The sequence below is a fragment of the Triticum aestivum genome, chromosome 7A (genome assembly GCF_018294505.1).
Source record: "Triticum aestivum cultivar Chinese Spring chromosome 7A, IWGSC CS RefSeq v2.1, whole genome shotgun sequence".
In the NCBI taxonomy this organism is placed as follows: domain Eukaryota; kingdom Viridiplantae; phylum Streptophyta; class Magnoliopsida; order Poales; family Poaceae; genus Triticum; species Triticum aestivum.
In genome coordinates, this window is record NC_057812.1 from 582,247,717 (window position 1) to 582,266,641 (window position 18,925).

Sequence of the window (18,925 nt, forward strand, 5' to 3'; positions counted from 1 at the left end):
TGGCCATATCATGTCACATATTTTTGCATGTGATGTTTATCTTTTATGCATCTTATCTTGCTTTAATTGACGGTAGCATTGTAAGATGATCTCTCACTAAATTTCAAGATAAAAGTGTTCTCCCTGAGTATGCACCATTGCTAAAGTTCGTCGTGCCCAGACACCACGTGATGATCGGGTGTGTGCACACGCTGAATACTCGGGTTAAACTTGACGAGCCTAGCATATGCAGATATGGCCTCGGAACACTGAGACCGAAAGGTCGAGCGTGAATCATATAGTAGATATGATCAACATAATGATGTTCACCATTGAAAGCTACTCCATTTCACGTGATGATTGGTTATGGTTTAGTTGATTTGGATCACGTGATCACTTAGATGATTAGAGGGATGTCTATCTAAGTGGAAGTTCTTAAGTAATATGATTAATTGAACTTTAATTTATCATGAACTTAGTCCTGGTAGTATTAGCATATCTATGTTGTAGATCAATAGCTCGCGATGTTGCTCCCCATTTAATTTTTATATGTTCCTAGAGAAAACTAAGTTGAAAAATGTTAGTAGCAATGATGCGGATTTGATCCGCGATCTGAGGTTTATCCTCATTGCTGCACAGAAGAATTATGTCCTTAATGCACCGCTAGGTGACAGACCTATTGCAGGAGTAGATGCAGACGTTATGAACTTTTGGCTAGCTCAATATGATAACTACTTGATAGTTTAGTGCACCATGCTTAACGGCTTAGAATCGGGACTTCAAAGACGTTTTGAATGTCATGGACCATATGAGATGTTCCAGGAGTTGAAGTTAATACTTCAAGCAAATACCCGAGTTGAGAGATATGAAGTCTCCAACAAGTTCTATAGCTCAAAAGATGGAGGAGAATAGCTCAAGCAGTGAGCATGTGCTAAGATTGTCTGGGTACTACAATCTCTTCAATCAAGTGGGAGTTAATCTTCCAGATAAGATAGTGATTGACATAATTCTCTAGTCACCATCACCAAGTTAGTAGAACTTTGTGATGAACTATGATATGCAAGGGATAACGGAAACGATTCCCAAGCTCTTCGTGATGCTAAAATCGACGAAGGTAGAAATCAAGAAAAGCATCAAGTGTTGATGGTAAACAAAACCACTAGTTTCAAGAAAAAGGACAAAGGGAAGAAAGGGGAACTTCAAGAAGAATGGAAAGCAAGTTATTGCTCAAGTGAAAAACCCAAGTCTGGACCTAAGCCTGAAACTGAGTGCTTCTACTGCAAAGGGACTGGTCACTGGAAGTGGAACTACCCCAAGTAATTGGCGGATAAGAAGGATGGCAAAGTGAACATAGGTATATTTGATATACATGTTATTGATGTGTACTTTACTAGTGTTTATAGCAACCCCTCAGTATTTGATACTAGTTCAGTTGCTAAGAATAGTAACTCAAAACAGGAGTTGCAGAATGAACAGAGACTAGTTAAGGGTGAACTGACGATGTGTATTGGAAATGGTTCGAAGATTGATATGATCATCATCGCACACTCCCTATATTTTCGGGATTAGTGTTAAATCTAAAATAAATGTTATTTAGTGTTTGCGTTGAGCATGAATATGATTGGATCATGTTTATTGCAATACGGTTATTCATGTAAGTTAGAGAATACTTGTTGTTCTATTTACATGAATAAAACCTTCTATGGTCATACACCCAATGAAAATGGTTTATTGGATCTCGATCGTGGTGATACACATTTTCATAATATTGAAGCCAAAAGATGCAAAGTTAATAATGATAGTGCAACTTATTTGTGGCAATGCCGTTTAGGTCATATTGGTGTAAAGCGCATGAAGAAAATCCATGCTGATGGGCTTTTGGAATCACTTGATTATGAATCAGTTGATACTTGCGAACCATGCCTCATGGGCAAGATGACTAAGACTCTGTTCTCCGGAACAATGGAGCGGGCAACTAACATATTGGAAATAATATATACTGATGTATGCAGTCCGATGAGTGTTGAGGCTCGCGGCGGGTATCGTTATTTTCTGACCTTCACAGATGATTTGAGTAGATATGGGTTATCTACTTGATGAAACAAAAGTCTGAAACATTTGAAAAGTTCAAAGAAATTCAGAGTGAAGTGGAAAATCATCGTGACAAGAAAATAAAGTTTCTACGATCTGATCGCAGAGACAAATATTTGAGTTACGAGTTTGGTCTTCAATTAAAACAATGTGGAATAGTTTCACAAAATCATGCCACCTGGAACACCACAGCATAATGGTGTGTCCGAATGTCATAACCGTACTATTATTGGATATAGTGCAATCTATGATGTTTCTTACCGATTAATCACTATAGTTTTGGGGTTATGCATTAGAGACAGTTGCATTCACATTAAAAAAGGGCACCATCTAAATCCGTTGAGGCGACACCGTATGAACTATGGTTTGGTGAGAACCCTAAGCTGTCGTTGCTTAAAGTTTGGGACTGCGATGCTTATGTGAAAAAGTTTCAACATGATAAGCTCGAACCCAAATCGGAGAAGTAAATCTTCATAGGATACCCAAAAGAAACTGTTGGGTACACCTTCTATCACAGATCCGAAGGCAAGATATTCATTGCTGAGAATGGATCCTTTCTAGAAAAGGAGTTTCTCTCCAAAGAAGTGAGTGGGAGGAAAGTAGTACTTGATGAGGTAACTGTACCTGCTCCCTTATTGGAAAGTAGTTCATCACAGAAATCTATTTCTGTGACTACTACACCAATTAGTGAGGAAGCTAATGATGATGATCATGTAACTTCAGATCAAGTTACTGCCGAACCTCATAGGTAAACCAGAGTGAGATCTGCACCAGAGTGGTACGGTAATCCTGTTCTGGATGTCATGTTACTTAACCATGATGAACCTATGAACTATGAGGAAGCAATGATGAGCCTAGATTCCGCGAAATGGCTTGAGGCCATGAAATCTGAGATGAGATCCATGTATGAGAACAAAGTATGGACTTTGATTGACTTGCCCAATGATCGGAGAGCCATTGAGATTAAATGGATCTTCAAGAGGAAGACGGACGATGATAGTAGTGTTACTATCTACAAAGCTAGAATTGTCGCAAAAGGTTTTTGACAAGTTCAAGGTATTGACTACGATGAGAGTTTCTCACTCGTATCCATGCTTAAGTCTGTCCGAATCATGTTAGAAATTGCCGCATTTTATGAAATCTGGCAAATGGATAAGCAAAACTGCTTTCCTTAATGGATTTATTAAAGAAGAGTTGTATATGATGCAACCAGAAGGTTTTGTCAATCCTAAAGGTGCTAAGAAAATATGCAAGCTCCAACGATCCATCTATGGACTGGTGCAAGCATCTCGGAGTTGGAATATACACTTTGATAAGTTGATCAAAGCATATAGTTTTATACAGACTTGCGGTGAAGCCTGTATTTACAAGAAAGTGAGTGGGAGCACTACAACATTTCTGATAAGTATATGTGAATGACATATTGTTGATCGAAGATAATGTAGAATTATTCTGCAAAGCATAAAGGAGTGTTTGAAAGGAGTTTTTCAAAGAAAGACCTCCACGAAGTTGCTTACATATTGAGCATCAAGATCTATAGAGATAGATCAAGACGCTTGATAAGTTTTTCAATGAGTACATACCTTGACAAGATTTTGAAGTAGTTCAAAATGGAACAGTCAAAGAAGGAGTTCTTGCCTGTGTTACAAAGTGTGAAGTTGAGTAAGACTCAAAACCCGACCACAGCAGAAAATAGAGAGAGAATGAAAGTCATTCCCTATGCCTCAGCCATAAGTTCTATAAAGTATGTCATGCTGTGTACCAGACCTATTGCTTACCCTGCCCTGAGTTTGGCAAGGGAGTACAATAGTGATCTAGGAGTAGATCACTGGACATTGGTCAAAATTATCCTTAGTGGAATAAGGATATGTTTCTCGATTATGGAGGTGACAAAAGGTTCGTCGTAAAGGGTTACGTCGATGCAAGTTTTGACACTAATCCAGATGACTCAAAGTCTCAATCTGGATACATATTGAAAGTGGGAGCAATTAGCTAGAGTAGCTCTGTGCAGAACATTGTTGACATAGAAATTTGCAAAATACATACAGATCTGAATGTGGCAGACCCGTTGACTAAACTTCCCTTACAAGAAAAACATGATCACACCTTAGTACTCTTTGGGTATTAATCACATAGCGATGTGAACTAGATTATTGACTCTAGTAAACCCTTTGGGTGTTGGTCACATGACGATGTGAACTATGGGTGTTAATCACACGGTGATCTGAACTATTGATGTTAAATCACATGGCGATGTGAACTAGATTATTGACTCTAGTGCAAGTGGGAGACTGAAGGAAATATGCCCTAGAGGCCATAATAAAGTTATTATTTATTTCCTTATATCATGGTAAATGTTTATTATTCATGCTACAATTGTATTAACCAGAGACATAATACATGTGTGAATACATAGACAAACAGTATGTCACTAGTATGCCTCTTCAAAGAAGCAGCGTGAGGGCCTACTGAAGAAGGCGAAGGAGTTGGCCATCATGTGCAACGCCAAGGCATGTGTGCTAGTATATGGCGAGGGCGAGGCGGTACCACAGGTGTTCCCGTCCCCCACTAAGGCGGTGCCTATCCTGAAACGCTATAAGAATATGACGGAGGGGAACTTCAAGAATATGGTGAATCATGCAAGCTTTCTCAACCAACATTTTGACAAGCTCCAGGCCGGGCTACAAGCTCCAAGGCGTCTGTGAAGACAACGAGACCAAAATCCTCTTGCACAAGGCCATGCTTAGAAAGCAACCTCTCGAACCTTGATGGCCTCAACATCGAGGATCTCACCAATGTTGGCCAAAAGCTAGAGGTGATCCTCCAGAGCATAGGGGAAAGCATCACAAAAATTAGTGGCCAACCACCTGTCTTCCAGCCCCAGGAGCCATACGTCACCAACACCAAGGACACGGGGTCTCCAGCAATGTATCATGCACCACCGCCAGCTCCATACGTCACCAACTACATGCACATGGAGTCTCCGTTGACTTATCAGGCACCACCACTAGCTCCATACATCACTCACAACATGGACTTGGGGTCTTCGATGATGTATTCAACAGCATCACCAGCTCCCTATGTCACTAGTGGCATGGACATGGGGCCTCCCACGATGTTTAAGGCTCCGACACAGCAACAAGAGGATTCACTTGACATGATGAGGTATGGAGGAGACCTCAAGGCCCTGGTCTATAGTGGCTACAATTCTAGTGGCCGTAATGACACCAGCACAAGCACCGTCTTCCCTAGCGGTGATATTCACCCAAAGAGGTCGTTTGAGGTGGGGTTCAGTTGGCAGTTCGGTGGCGCTGATCCTGAAGCGTCTTCTTCAAGTCCTTTCCTCCCAATGTAAGCAAGGAGAGGATACATGTAATCCCATTAATAATAAGAGACATGTAATCTTGGTTCTACTCTTTGAGCGCAAGCATATTTCATTTAGTCATTGCAATTGTTATTATGGATCTCTTCAATGGTCTGTTTGTTTGATCTTCGTGATTTAGCCGGTTCCAACTTATATGTTGCACCTACTCTTTGTGTAAACATGCATAATTTTTCTGACATACCTTTTTTATGATAGTTTGTGTTGACCCTTGACGTCGCATCAAGTGATACAACCATGAAGAGTTCACTCCTGGTTTCTGCATAGCTAGATGCGCACAACCTATAGAAATCTACCATAGTTCTAGGAAAGTGAAAGCACATCACATTGTTTGACTCAAAAATAAGAAAAACTTCAAGAAATGGAGGACCGAAACAATGACTACACCTTCATCCATGTTAGGTAAAGAACTCCTTAAAAATCACCTCTTCTATTATGACATGACTAAGAGGTTCTATATCAAAAACACGTAGGTATTGGATGCCAAGTGGGGGCATTTCCCAACCACGAGTCCTCCCAAAACCTAACATGTGAGTAATCCTTGACAGTGATAGTTTCGGACTAGAGAATAAGTCATCTTCGCTTCACAAAAACAACCAAAAAGTGGGAGTCCTCAGGTTTCCTCTAGACCTAGGATAGAATCTTAGAGCCCATCTATATAGTACTAAATATATCATGACATACCTCATCCTTGCACTACAAGAAATATGTCAACTTGTGACCTTGACTATTGGTCACTGAATGGTCATTATTTTCCATTCGTGACCTTTTTGTGACCAAAAACAGATGGTCAAAAGCTGGCGGTCGTAAACTGAAATTAACGACCTTCTCTGTGCGAAGGTCGTAGATGTTTATGACCAAAATATTCCTACTGTTTTGTTTTGGTCACTAGCAGCCTCCCCAGGCCACATAGGCATCTGACGTGGCAATCTGATGTGGCACAAGAATCAGCCCGGTCCAATTCGGTGTTTATATGGGCCAAGCCCATTAATTCAGCCCATTTATATTTTTTCCCTATGAATTTTTTGTCAGCTTCATGGACCAAGCCCAACATTGCAGCCTTTTTATTTTTGGGCCATGGCCTTTTAGTCTAATGATTTTCTATTTTCAACTATTATATATTCAAGCCGGTCCCACTAGTCATATGGGTCCAACCTGTCATGTTCATCTCTCAAATTGGTCCCACATGTTAGAAATGCACAAATTTGACAAATTGTTTTCATAAGTGGCCTCACTGGACAAGTTTCCATTCCACAAGTTCTCAAATCACATACATAATCAATATTTCAAATAGAACAAAGAACGCATAAAATTCATCAAATATACCACTAAATAAATCTATTACAATCTTTACAACACATATATGCTACAATGAGTTGGACTTCACGGCTTCACACTTCATGGCTTCACACTTGCTTCACACTTCACAACTTCACACTTGAGCTTCTGTAAAAGAGGAACCACCACAATTTAAGTCTACAATACAACAATTGATACTAATCAAGGATAAAAACAAAAACAACTAATAGAGTCAAATGTGAAGGCAGCATGGAACTAGTGATACGACAACATGCAGAAAACACTACAGTGTAATACTGTTGTAAGTTCGTATCAGCACTGCACAATGAAGCACATAACAATTGGTACCAAGCAAGCCCTCGCAGAATAAACAAAGTTGAGTTATCCATACAGCCATCTAGCAATAAAGCATCGGACTAACACCACATAGAATAAACGAAAAGAGAAAACTCAAATCTCCACGGAGAAATGGACACCAACTCTCCATTATCACAATAGTATCATGTGGTCTACAGGATTCAACTCTACTCTGAACAAGTTGACCATTAAAGTAAGGATAATGTGGCCTCCAAGAAAATTGGAGCTGCAGACTTTAGATATAATTCAAATTTTGACACACACCATAGAAATAATTCACCATAGAGAACATATAAATGGGCATGGGGATCTTAGACTCGAGGATGACAGCAAACTAAAATCTCGGCCTAGTAATTAATGTGAGAGCCAAATGGACAAGCATAAATTGTGGCAAGTAGGCTGAGAGTGCCCCTAGAAAATTCAATTTTTTGCAGCTTTCTAGAATCCAGGAAGAACCCATCAATTCTGCGCCAGAGTGGGAGATGTGCAGGCAGATCAAATAGTAGATTCGAGTAAGAAGGATGTACTACCTGAAATAGGAAACGAGGAGGCCGATCCGACGAGTCCCGCCCAAACTGTGGAAGGAGCAGCGGCAACAGCTGCAGAAGGACTCGACGGCCCAGACGTCATCGTGGAACTGGTAGGTGACGATGATGTGGTAGTGGTGGAAGCCGCCGCCGAGGCCGACGGCGCCTACCGTGTCCTCATCGTCCTCGAAGGCGATGACGATGGACGGTCGACGTCGAAGCAAGTGCGCTGCAAGCCACATCATCATATTTGAGCATTAATATTTCTGTTTTACTACACAGAAACTACAGCACTACTAGTACACAACAACTAGTAGTAGAACAAGAAGAAATAACTAGATTGAGTGTACACCAATATCATCAGGAACATGAGTCTAACAAGCAAGTTTGTAGATGAGTGCTTCACACATGTCACCAGAGGTAAATAGCAATACACATAAATGAATGAATAGGGGCATATTCTACAACAAGATGAACCAACAGAGATATATCTTGTAGCCTACAACAATCAAGTTAGAAATCACATCCATTTTCTAATTACAGCACCTAAATATATACATGCACTACTTCAGGAAATTTATGACTAGGAGATGTATTAATAGCAGATTACGAACTAATGTACTTGTACTTGATCTAGTTGAATAAATGCAGATTAAGTTCCAGGTATAGCCAGCTCCAACGTATGCTACTAGCTATTGACAGAAAAACATAGAGAGAGGGGGGAGGAGATCCAGCGACAGTATGACTACAGCAGGCGACCCCGAGAGAAGATCTGGCGCCCCGTGGATTGGTCAACCCCAAGATCTCACGCGTGCCTCTGTTGCCGAGGCCGTCCATCTCGCCCGTGAGCTTGATGGTCCAGGCCCCCACGACGACCAAGTCATGATCCATGCGGAGCTCCACCTCCTACACGGCTGATCCATGCTCTAGTGGAGGCTCGGGCTCCACCCTCGAATCCGGCGGCGCCTATAGAAAGATAGTGTAAGCTCTGCTGACAAGAAAAGAAACTTAGGAAAGTCAAACTGGTACAAATCAAATTCAGAAGAGAGTTTACACTATACCTAGCATAGCAAACGAGGATGTCCAAAGATGAATAAGTTTTTTAGGAACTGTGGACAGTGGGGGAAAGCCCCCCACTGACTTTAAATTAGCAAGATTGTAGAGTGAAAGCTGAATAAGTTACGTGGCTCGAATGGCCGGCATCCCTCAGATCTCATAGCTACCGGACATCACGGATGAACTATAGCAAACTAGTTATAGCCACAGGCCACAAGTACAAAGAATATACTAAAATGGCTTGAAGCTAAAACTAATCAACCATTCATCTTCGGTACTGCAATTTTTTATTATGCAGTACAAAGATTATTATGCAGAATCTAAAATTGACCATAGCCTTAAAGGTTATTATGCAGTATCTAAAATTAGCCAACTCTACAAAACAGTGGAGGAAGCATAGGTCTGAACCCAAACAAATTTACATCATCTAATACACTATATTCCTCCCATTAAAAAAACTAATATTCCAGTATATATGTGTACTGATTCCTGCAGCCAACTTCTCTCAGTAACATGCATGTATATATTGAAGTAAACGTAATAGAGAGTATCTTTGGAAACATTCAAAATATATTCAATGTTGGAGCTACATCTTACAACTCAAGGAGCCACATGAAATCCATGGAAGGACCTTACTGTGACAATTCACTTGTATAGTCCTGCCTCATGTGCATAATGTCGTTGCAAACAAAATTGTTGGTAAAGTTGCATAAATACAAGTGTCTAAGTTAGAAATCACTGGAGTGTCAGACTCATGCATCTAACAACAGGCCCATGCATTTGCAACAGGCAAGTACTCCCAAAACCCTTTGTAAATTGAGAACACCTAGGCAGTAAGCACTAAGCACAAAGACAACATGATTGATCTATTCACATGCTCATGGCATACTTAGGGGATTAGTGTTGAATACAATGTCTTGCATTTACTGAGAAAAACATATACAATGCCATTTACTGAAGCTGTGTGTAAACATGACTAAGCTTGACAGATACAGGGAAGAAAAAAACTGAATAAGATAGCAGTTAATGACCTTATAGCTTTGAATGGAAACCCATAGCAATCATATATAAAAATGGAAATCCATAGCAAGCATATACAAAAATTATCGAGGTTGGTGGGATGGATGAGCTGTTGGCAGCTCACACAGGACGATGACAAGAACCTGCAGACCGCGAAGGCAAGAAGGTTAGAGAAGGAGCCCAACAGAGCAACAATCGAATGAAGCAGGACATCTAGTAGGTCTATCCAACCTTGATGTCCAGAAATGGCAAGGACGCAACACACATCATCCCTTTCTTGCGTTCTGTAGGTTGCAGCTTCTCTGCAAAAAATTATGAATTCAGAGAAAAATATCAGTACTAGAAGCATATGAAGTGGATGCTAAGGATTAAAATAGACTGTGTGCAGTGGCCGTAAGCATCGATTGTGGAAACAGTAGCACTGGCTACTAGGGCTACAACAATGCCAAGCAATTAAACGAAGCAACGACCACCATACAGAGCTAAGCACTGACTACTACGTCTAGTAAGTGTTCGTAAATCAAAACAGATCATTCCAAACTATTATAAGGTCATACTGGATAATAGAGATTGCCATTCTACTTTTGACACACAGTAGGAGAATTAGACAGTCCGATCCTGATGAAACAACCAATTATTGCTGCTTGATCCAGTTCGGAATTCGACAGATCATTTCACCCAAACCTCCTAGCCTCAAACTAAAGTGGATCAACACAATTACCTTCCCACGTGGATGGCACGCAGCTATGCAGCATATACCAATCAAAAGTAAACTCAAACAGAACTCACCAACTCGATCTGGTTGAGAATTTTGGGGTCATTTCATCCCAAACCTCTCAGCTTCACACAACTAAACCAATGTCCCAGGAAGGAATCACCAGAAATTTTACCACATACAGTACAAGCACAACGAAGTAGCATACCGAACAGCAGAGCAGGTAGCGGGGGAGGAGAGGGGGGCGGAGGAGAGGCCGCTTGCCTTGGATACGTAGTCCATCTCTGCAAACTTGAAGGCGATGCCGAGGCAGCAGAAGAGGACGGAGACGTTGGAGCAGGCGCGTGAGAAGTCCCCCGCTGCCATCGCGGGCTGCTGCTGCTTGGCGACGGCCGCCAGCTGCTCGAACGACCCCATCGGCATTGGTGGTGCTTAGCGCCGCTGCGGTGGTGCCCACAGCGGCGAGGATCTCGCGGTTTCTCGTTGGCCAACGCCGCCAGGGCAGATGCTACCATCGCATCGCCAGGGCCGCAGCCACGCGGTCGACGGGCGCCACGCGGAAGCGGTTGCGGATCTGGGCCCCAACGGCACGGACCCCCTCCGCCAACGGCACCCCATCGTCGGCCGCCATGGAGGGGTTGGCCATCGAGGAGGAAGGGGTCTCAGGCTAGGGTTTGGTCTGGAAGTGGGGAGTGTTGCTCGAATTGGCGTGGAGGAGGCCGGGATTGGGGGAGGTCTGCGGCGGTGACGACTGGGTTGGAAGCGGTTGCGGATCGATCCAGAGAGGAGGAGGAGGAGTCGTGGATCTCGCCGGACAGAGGGCGCCGGAGTTGGCGGCGGCCAGGGAGGAGTGGAGCGCTAGGTTCGAGAGAGAGAGAGAGAGAGGAGGGCACGAGGGGTTGGGTGGGGTTTGCGCGCGAGAGAGAGGGGCGGTGGTTGGGTGTGTGTGAGGAGTGCGCGTTGTGGGTTGTGCGACATGGGTGAGACAGGCGGGCCATTGGATCCAAGAGCATCCGATGGTGATTAGGCACGATCCGCGTGAGATGCTTCTGAATCAATAAGAATACCACATTTTGACCATCTAAATTGGTCATAATAATATGGTGCTAAATCATATTGGCTATTTTATGACATGAAAAATAAAAAAATAAATAGAATACCTTCTCATGTATCATCAAATTTGACCTTAGTTTTCAGGAATAATGACAAATCGAAATAAGACAAATATCTTTTAAAAGAGTTAGGACAAATGAGTTTTTTAAATCATTTTCCATTTTTCAAGAATCTAAAATGAGTTTTTTGTAAAATACCTACCATATATTTGTTGCAAAATTGGACCAAATCAGTTTTCTAAAATACTAGGCCATATTTAATGCACAATTAACCAAATGGTTGGGTGTCAAAAATTTTGATCCACCTCTGGTGAAAAAGACAAATTTCTGCCAATTCAGCAGGAAGCGGGTCAAATTTGAACTGGAGCTGCCTCATAGTTTGCTCTTTATTTTTTCCAAAAATCATTTCTAGCTACATAAGTATCTATTTAATCAGAGAAATATCAAAAGTTTTGCAAGATTCAACCACTAGCTAGGAACGGTCATTCCCGCCGTTTTGACCGCATTTTGAAATGGGCATAAAAAATTCAAAAAAAATCAAAAAATTGGGAAACCTTCGCGTTGTGTCATTATATGTGACCAAGTTTCCAGGAAAAATAATAAACTTGTAATACAACAATTATTTTAAAAAAGTGGTCTCAGAAATGAGCTATCGCGCGTGAAGATTTAGCGTTTTCAAGCCAAATGATCAATCTTATGGCCACATTCATGGCATAGTTTGTTCAAATGATCTCATATTGTGCACAAGGGTGCATCTTGGAATTCCAAACAATGTTGCCTAAGGGAGTTTTCATTTTCTTTGCACGGAAAATTCATTTTCCATTTTCCGAGTGCCCGAAATGAGTTTTTTTTGTGAAGGACCTACCATATATTTGTTGCAAAATTGGACCAAATCAATTTTCCGAAATACTAGGCCATATTTAATGCACAATTGACCAAATGGTTGGGTGTCAAAATTTTTGATCCACCTCTGGTGAAAAAGACAAATTTCCGCCGATTCAGTAGGAAGCGGGTCAAATTTGAACTGTAGCTCCCTCATAGTTTGCTCTTTATTTTTTCCAAAAATCATTTCTAGGTACATAAGTATCTATTTAATTATAGAAACATCAAAAGTTTTGCTAGATTCAACCACTAGCTAGAACGGTCATTCCCGTCGTTTTGACCGCATTTTGAAACAGGCATAAAAAATTCACAAAAAATCAAAAAATTGTGAAACCTTCGCATTGTGTCATTATATGTGACCAAGTTTCCAGGAAAAGTAATAAACTTGTAATAAAGAAATTATTTTAAAAAAGTGTTCTCAGAAATGAGCTATCACGCATGAAGATTCAGGGTTTTCAAGCCAAATGATCAATCTTATGGCCACATTCATGGCATAATTTGTTCAAATGATCTCATATTGTGCACACGGGTGCATCTTGGAATTCCAAACGATGTTTCCTAAGGGAGTTTTCATTTTCTTTGCACGGAAAATTCATTTTCCATTTTCCGAGTGCCCGAAATGAGTATTTTCGTGAAGGACCTACTATATATTTGTTGCAAAATTGGACCAAATCAATTTTCCAAAATACTAGGCCATATTTAATGCACAATTGACCAAATGGTTGGGTGTCAAAATTTTTGATCCACCTCTGGTGAAAAAGACAAATTTTCGCCGATTTAGTAGGAAGCGGGTCAAATTTGAACTGTAGCTCCCTCATAGTTTGCTCTTTATTTTTTCGAAAAATCATTTCTAGGTACATAAGTATCTATTTAATTAGAGAAACATCAAAAGTTTTGCAAGATTCAACCACTAGCTAGGAACGGTCATTCCCGTCGTTTTGACCGCATTTTGAAATGGGCATAAAAAATTCAAAAAAAATCAAAAAATTGTGAAACCTTTGCATTGTGTCATTATATGTGACCAAGTTTCCAGGAAAAGTAATAAACTTGTAATAAAGAAATTATTTTAAAAAAGTGTTCTCAGAAATGAGCTATCACACGTGAAGATTCAGGGTTTTCAAGCCAAATGATCAATCTTATGGCCACATTCATGGCATAGTTTATTAAAATGATCTCATATTGTGCACACGGGTGCATCTTGGAATTCCAAACGATGTTGCCTAAGCGAGTTTTCATTTTCTTTGCACGGAAAATTCATTTTCCATTTTCCGAGTGCCCGAAATGAGTATTTTTGTGAAGGACCTACCATATATTTGTTGCAAAATTGGACCAAATCAATTTTCCAAAATACTAGGCCATATTTAATGCACAATTGACCAAAATGGTTGGGTGCCAAAAATTTTGATCCACCTCTGGTGAAAAAGACAATTTTCTGCCGATTCAGTAGGAAGCGGGTCAAATTTGAACTGGAGCTGCCTCATAGTTTGCTCTTTATTTTTTTCCAAAAATCATTTCTAGGTACATAAGTATCTATTTAATCAGAGAAACATCAAAAGTTTTGCAAGATTCAACCACTAGCTAGGAATGGTCATTCCCACCGTTTTGACCGCATTTTGAAACGGGCATAAAAAATTCAAAAAAATCAAAAAATTGGGAAACCTTCGCATTGTGTCATTATATGTGACCAAGTTTCCAGGAAAAATAATAAACTTGTAATACGGCAATTAATTTAAAAAAGTGTTCTCAGAAATGAGCTATCATGCGTTAAGATTCAGGGTTTTCAAGCCAAATGATCAATCTTATGGCCACATTCATGACATAGTTTGTTCAAATGATCTCATATTGTGCACAAGGATGCATCTTGGAATTCGAAACAATGTTGCCTAAGGGAGTTTTCATTTTCTTTGAACGGAAAATTCATTTTCCATTTTCCGAGTGCACGAAATGAGTTTTTTGTGAAGGACCTACCATATAGTTGTTGCAAAATTGGACCAAATCAATTTTCTAAAATACTAGGCCATATTTAATGCACAATTGACCAAATGGTTGGGTGTCAAATTTTTTGATCCACCTCTGGTGAAAAAGACAAATTTTCGCCGATTTAGTAGGAAGCGGGTCAAATTTGAACTGTAGCTGCCTCATAGTTTGCTCTTTATTTTTTCCAAAAATCATTTCTAGTTACATAAGTATCTATTTAATCAAAGAAACATCAAAAGTTTTGCAAGATTCAACCACTAGCTAGGAACGGTCATTCCCGCCATTTTGACCGCATTTTGAAACGGGCATAAAAAATTCAAAACAATCAAAAAATTGGGAAACCTTCGCGTTGTGTCATTATATGTGACCAAGTTTCCAGGAAAAATAATAAACTTGTAAAACTGCAATTATTTTAAAAAAGTGTTCTCAGAATTGAGCTATCACGCGTGAAGATTCAGGGTTTTCAAGCCAAATGATCAATCTTATGGCCACATTCATGGCATAGTTTGTTCAAATGATCTCATATTGTGCACAAGGGTGCATCTTGGAATTCTAAACAATGTTGCCTAAGGGAGTTTTCTTTTTCTTTGCACGGAAAATTCATTTTCCATTTTTAGAGTGCCCGAAATGAGTTTTTTTGTGAAGGACCTACCATATATTTGATGCAAAATTGGACAAAATCAATTTTATAAAATACTAAGCCATATTTAATGCACAATTGACCAAATGATTTGGTGTCAAAAATTTTGATCCACCTCTGGTGAAAAGGATAAATTTCCGCCGATTTAGTAGGAAGGGGGTCAAATTTGAACTGTAGCTGCCTCATAGTTTGCTCTTTATTTTTTCCAAAAATCATTTCTAGGTACATAAGTATCTATTTAATCTGAGAAACATCAAAAGTTTTGCAAGATTCAACCACTAGCTAGGAATGGTCATTCCCGCCGTTTTGACCGCATTTTGAAACGGGCATAAAAAATTCAAAACAATCAAAAAATTGGGGAACCTTCGCATTGTGTCATAGTATGTGACCAAGTTTTCAGGGAAATTAATAAACTTGTAATACGACGATTATTTTAAAAAAATGTTTTCAGAAACGAGCTATCACGTTGGAGATCAATGCCTTTCAAGCCAAATGATCAATCTTATGGCCACATTCATGGCATAGTTTGTTCAAATGATCTCATATTATGCACAAGGGTGCATATTAGAATGGAAAACAATGTTGCCTAAGGAAGTTTTCATTTTCTTTGGACGAAAATACCATTTTCCATTTTTCGAGTGCCCAAAAGGAGGTTTTTTTGTGAAGGACCTCCCAAATAATTGTTGCCAAATTGGACCAAAACAATTTTCTAAAATACTAGGACATATTTAATGCACAATTGACAAAATTGTTGGGTGTAAAAAGTTTTGATCCACCTCTAGTCAAAAAGACAAAATTCCACCTATTCAGTTGGAAGCGGGTCAAATTTGAACTACAGCTACCTCATAGTTTGCTATTTATTTTTTCCAAAAATCATTTCTAGTTACATAAGTACCTATTTAATCATAAATACATGTTTTGGTGGCGATACGTCGAGGTTTGGGCAGTGGCCGAGGGCCCCAACTCTAGAGCGCGTAAACTCGCATGCCCGCCACATGGTCACCGCGTGACCGTGGCGTTGCCATGTGTTCTGGGCGGCCTAGGCATGTCTAGTTGGTTGGGCACTCCCCAGGTAGGTGCTAGGAAGAAAATTACAACATAAGATTCTCACGAGGAGACCGATCGATGCTCAAACATGAATTAGCAGCCAAGTGTTTGGTTAGCGGTACGGGAAATGTACATGGCTAATGGGTGTGAGTTTTGGCTGAGGATGATCAGTTACTAAGAAGATCGTCTTCAAAAAAATTCAGCTTAAAAGGAGGAGCCTAGGTGGTACTTGCTTTGCAAAGTACCACACTGGACATAGATACGAATGTTAAAGCTGGGCTCAAACTAATGAATGGATTGAGCTGGCATTTGGTGGAGGATGGTTATTTGGGCATAGGAAAGCACTGTAGAAAATGGATAGTATTTGGACATGCCAAAGTGCTACTTCCTTCACAAAGTGCTGCTCTGAACAGAATAGGAAAATGAATATTGTTGAAATATTTTTGAACTAAGCAAGGAAGGTTTTTGACATATTTGATGAAGATATGATCCAAAAAAATTATGAGAATTTTTTGGGAATTTTTGGAATAAAATAAATATAGGTTGCTTCACAACCTAGGGCAAAAATTGCCACATGGACATGACACATAGGCAAAACTGATGAGGTGGCGCCTAGTCATAGCAACCCACCACAATTTACAAGGTTATGACCATATATATTGGTCGTTAACAACTAGAAATAAGGCAGCGGACTAGCGCTGTCTACTTTATGACCATTTCGTGTAAGGAAATTACGACCTTTTTGACCAAAATGGTCGCGATGATTTAGGGTTTGGAGCCCCCCGAACAGCTTTTGACAAATTGGTCTCAAATGGTCATAGATCTATGACCAATTCTTCGAGGGTCACTGACAGAAGGTCACTAGTTGACATATTTCTTGTAGTGTTAGTAAGAAGTTTGAATAACTATTTATGGATAATACATATTTGGGGATTTCTCTCCATGCCAATCTCGAAGGCCTAATACCTTTGAAAATGAAATTAATGAGCTCCTTCGAAATGTTCCAATATATTATAACAAATATTATGATTTACTAAACGACACTTTAGCACATTGCCGAAGCAATCCATGAGGCATTCAGAGACCACTGGAAAGGCGTATCCGAGAAGAAATGCTAAAGGGGCAATGGAAAATGAGGTTCTCAGTGGTATCTTCAACAACATTACATGGGATGTAAGCATAGTTGTTAGTGACATTAAATTTTCTCCGCTTTTGTGTATTTAGCGTATTAAGCCTATCATAAAGAAGCAACCATAGAAATACTTTTAACTCCATTTTGGCACTTCAAAGAAATACATCACGTAAATAATCATATTAGAAAGCACATAGTTGGTAATGAGATGTCCTCCTCCATAGGGAAAATGCACCCCTTTCGAATTATTGAGACACTTTATATCCGTTCCTTTATGTGTTTCCACTCCTACTGGTCTCTCACAGGTAGACACATTTCTATTATATGCAACAAATTCCTATTTGTACTTGACCTTTAAAATTTTACATTTGACACTTTCTCTTCTTATGGTATATAAGTAAATGGATGTGCAAAAGAGGCTAGAAGAGAGGTAGAATTGCTTCAATGTTCAAGGACTAGCACGATGATAATAGGATGGCAAATGGAGTGAGACGATACCCACGATAATGGGATAATGTGAATGAGTACAAAAGCCGTACAAGATATGAGTCATGGCTAGAGCTATAGATAACAAGGAGACAAGGTGTATATACTTTGAGTTTACCAAGTGGTTCTATGTTTTCAGTTTGCCTAAATGATAAGAAGATATGTGTTTTTAGGTTGCATCCAATTCTAAACATGTAATCCTTCCATGTTTTACAAACTTCAAATGGGCATGCCTAAAGCATGGAGAAGGTAAGTTTGGTGGTTCACATGTTTTTTTTGGGGGGGGGGGTCATGACAATAATGAGAGTGGATAAATGAAGTTATAGTGTCATTCGGAATTATTTCAAAATTCAAGTCAAGTGAAAATTTAAGGACATACATAAGGGCTAGATTTATGTGACAGAAACAGAAGAAAAGTATGATTGTTTTAATGTTGATTCACTGCTAGAGGCAAGGGAATAGAAAAAAATCAAGCATAGGAATTGCACTCCATAAGTGTCGTTCAGTTTCTAGAATGATGTATTGGTAATGTGGTACATGTTACTTATAGCTGGCCTTTATTTAATGTTTAACATGCTACATTCCACGTCTGAATATTGAAACGGCAAGAACATGATGAGGGGAGCGGGGCACGTTTCATATGTTAACGAGCATTACAATATTGAGAGGAACTACTGTGCAAAGATCTAGGTTACTAAGAAATAAATGATATGCAATAACATGTTAGCGGTAAGGGGACACGTCAATACATCCAGGTAATCTGACCTACAGCCGGATGGACGAAAAATCGGATGTCAGATGAAAGTATGTACTTCTTTTGTAAAATATGATGATGGATCAAACCAAGAATATCACCTCCCCTTAGTAGTATGTATAGATAGTATTGATCTTGTAAATTGATAGTTATGATTGGATGATAGGTATTTATCTTGTGAAATGCTAGTTGTGCTTCAACGACAGTGGTACTCATCTTGTAAATTTCTACTGGTATTATTGGTTGTGTGCATCCTAGCTATGCAAATACTGGGTGTGTGCTCATTGTACTTGTATCCCCTTGATGCTTCATTTCGAACCAATAAAATCCACCTTTGTCAAAAAATGCTAGTGGTATTGATCTTGGAAATTCATAATTGATAGGTGCTACTTCTTGAGCTTCAGTTGGTTTTTCCCTTAAAGAGGAAAGGGTGATGCAGCAAAGTAGAGATAAGTATTTCCCTCAGTTA

At 39.8% G+C, this 18,925-nt stretch overlaps 1 pseudogene; it reads left to right on the forward strand.

The window, feature by feature from the left end:
- The window catches only part of LOC123153520 (uncharacterized), a 48,523-nt pseudogene extending 29,878 nt beyond the window's left edge, over positions 1–18,645 (forward strand).
- The last annotated feature ends 280 nt before the right edge of the window (positions 18,646–18,925 follow it).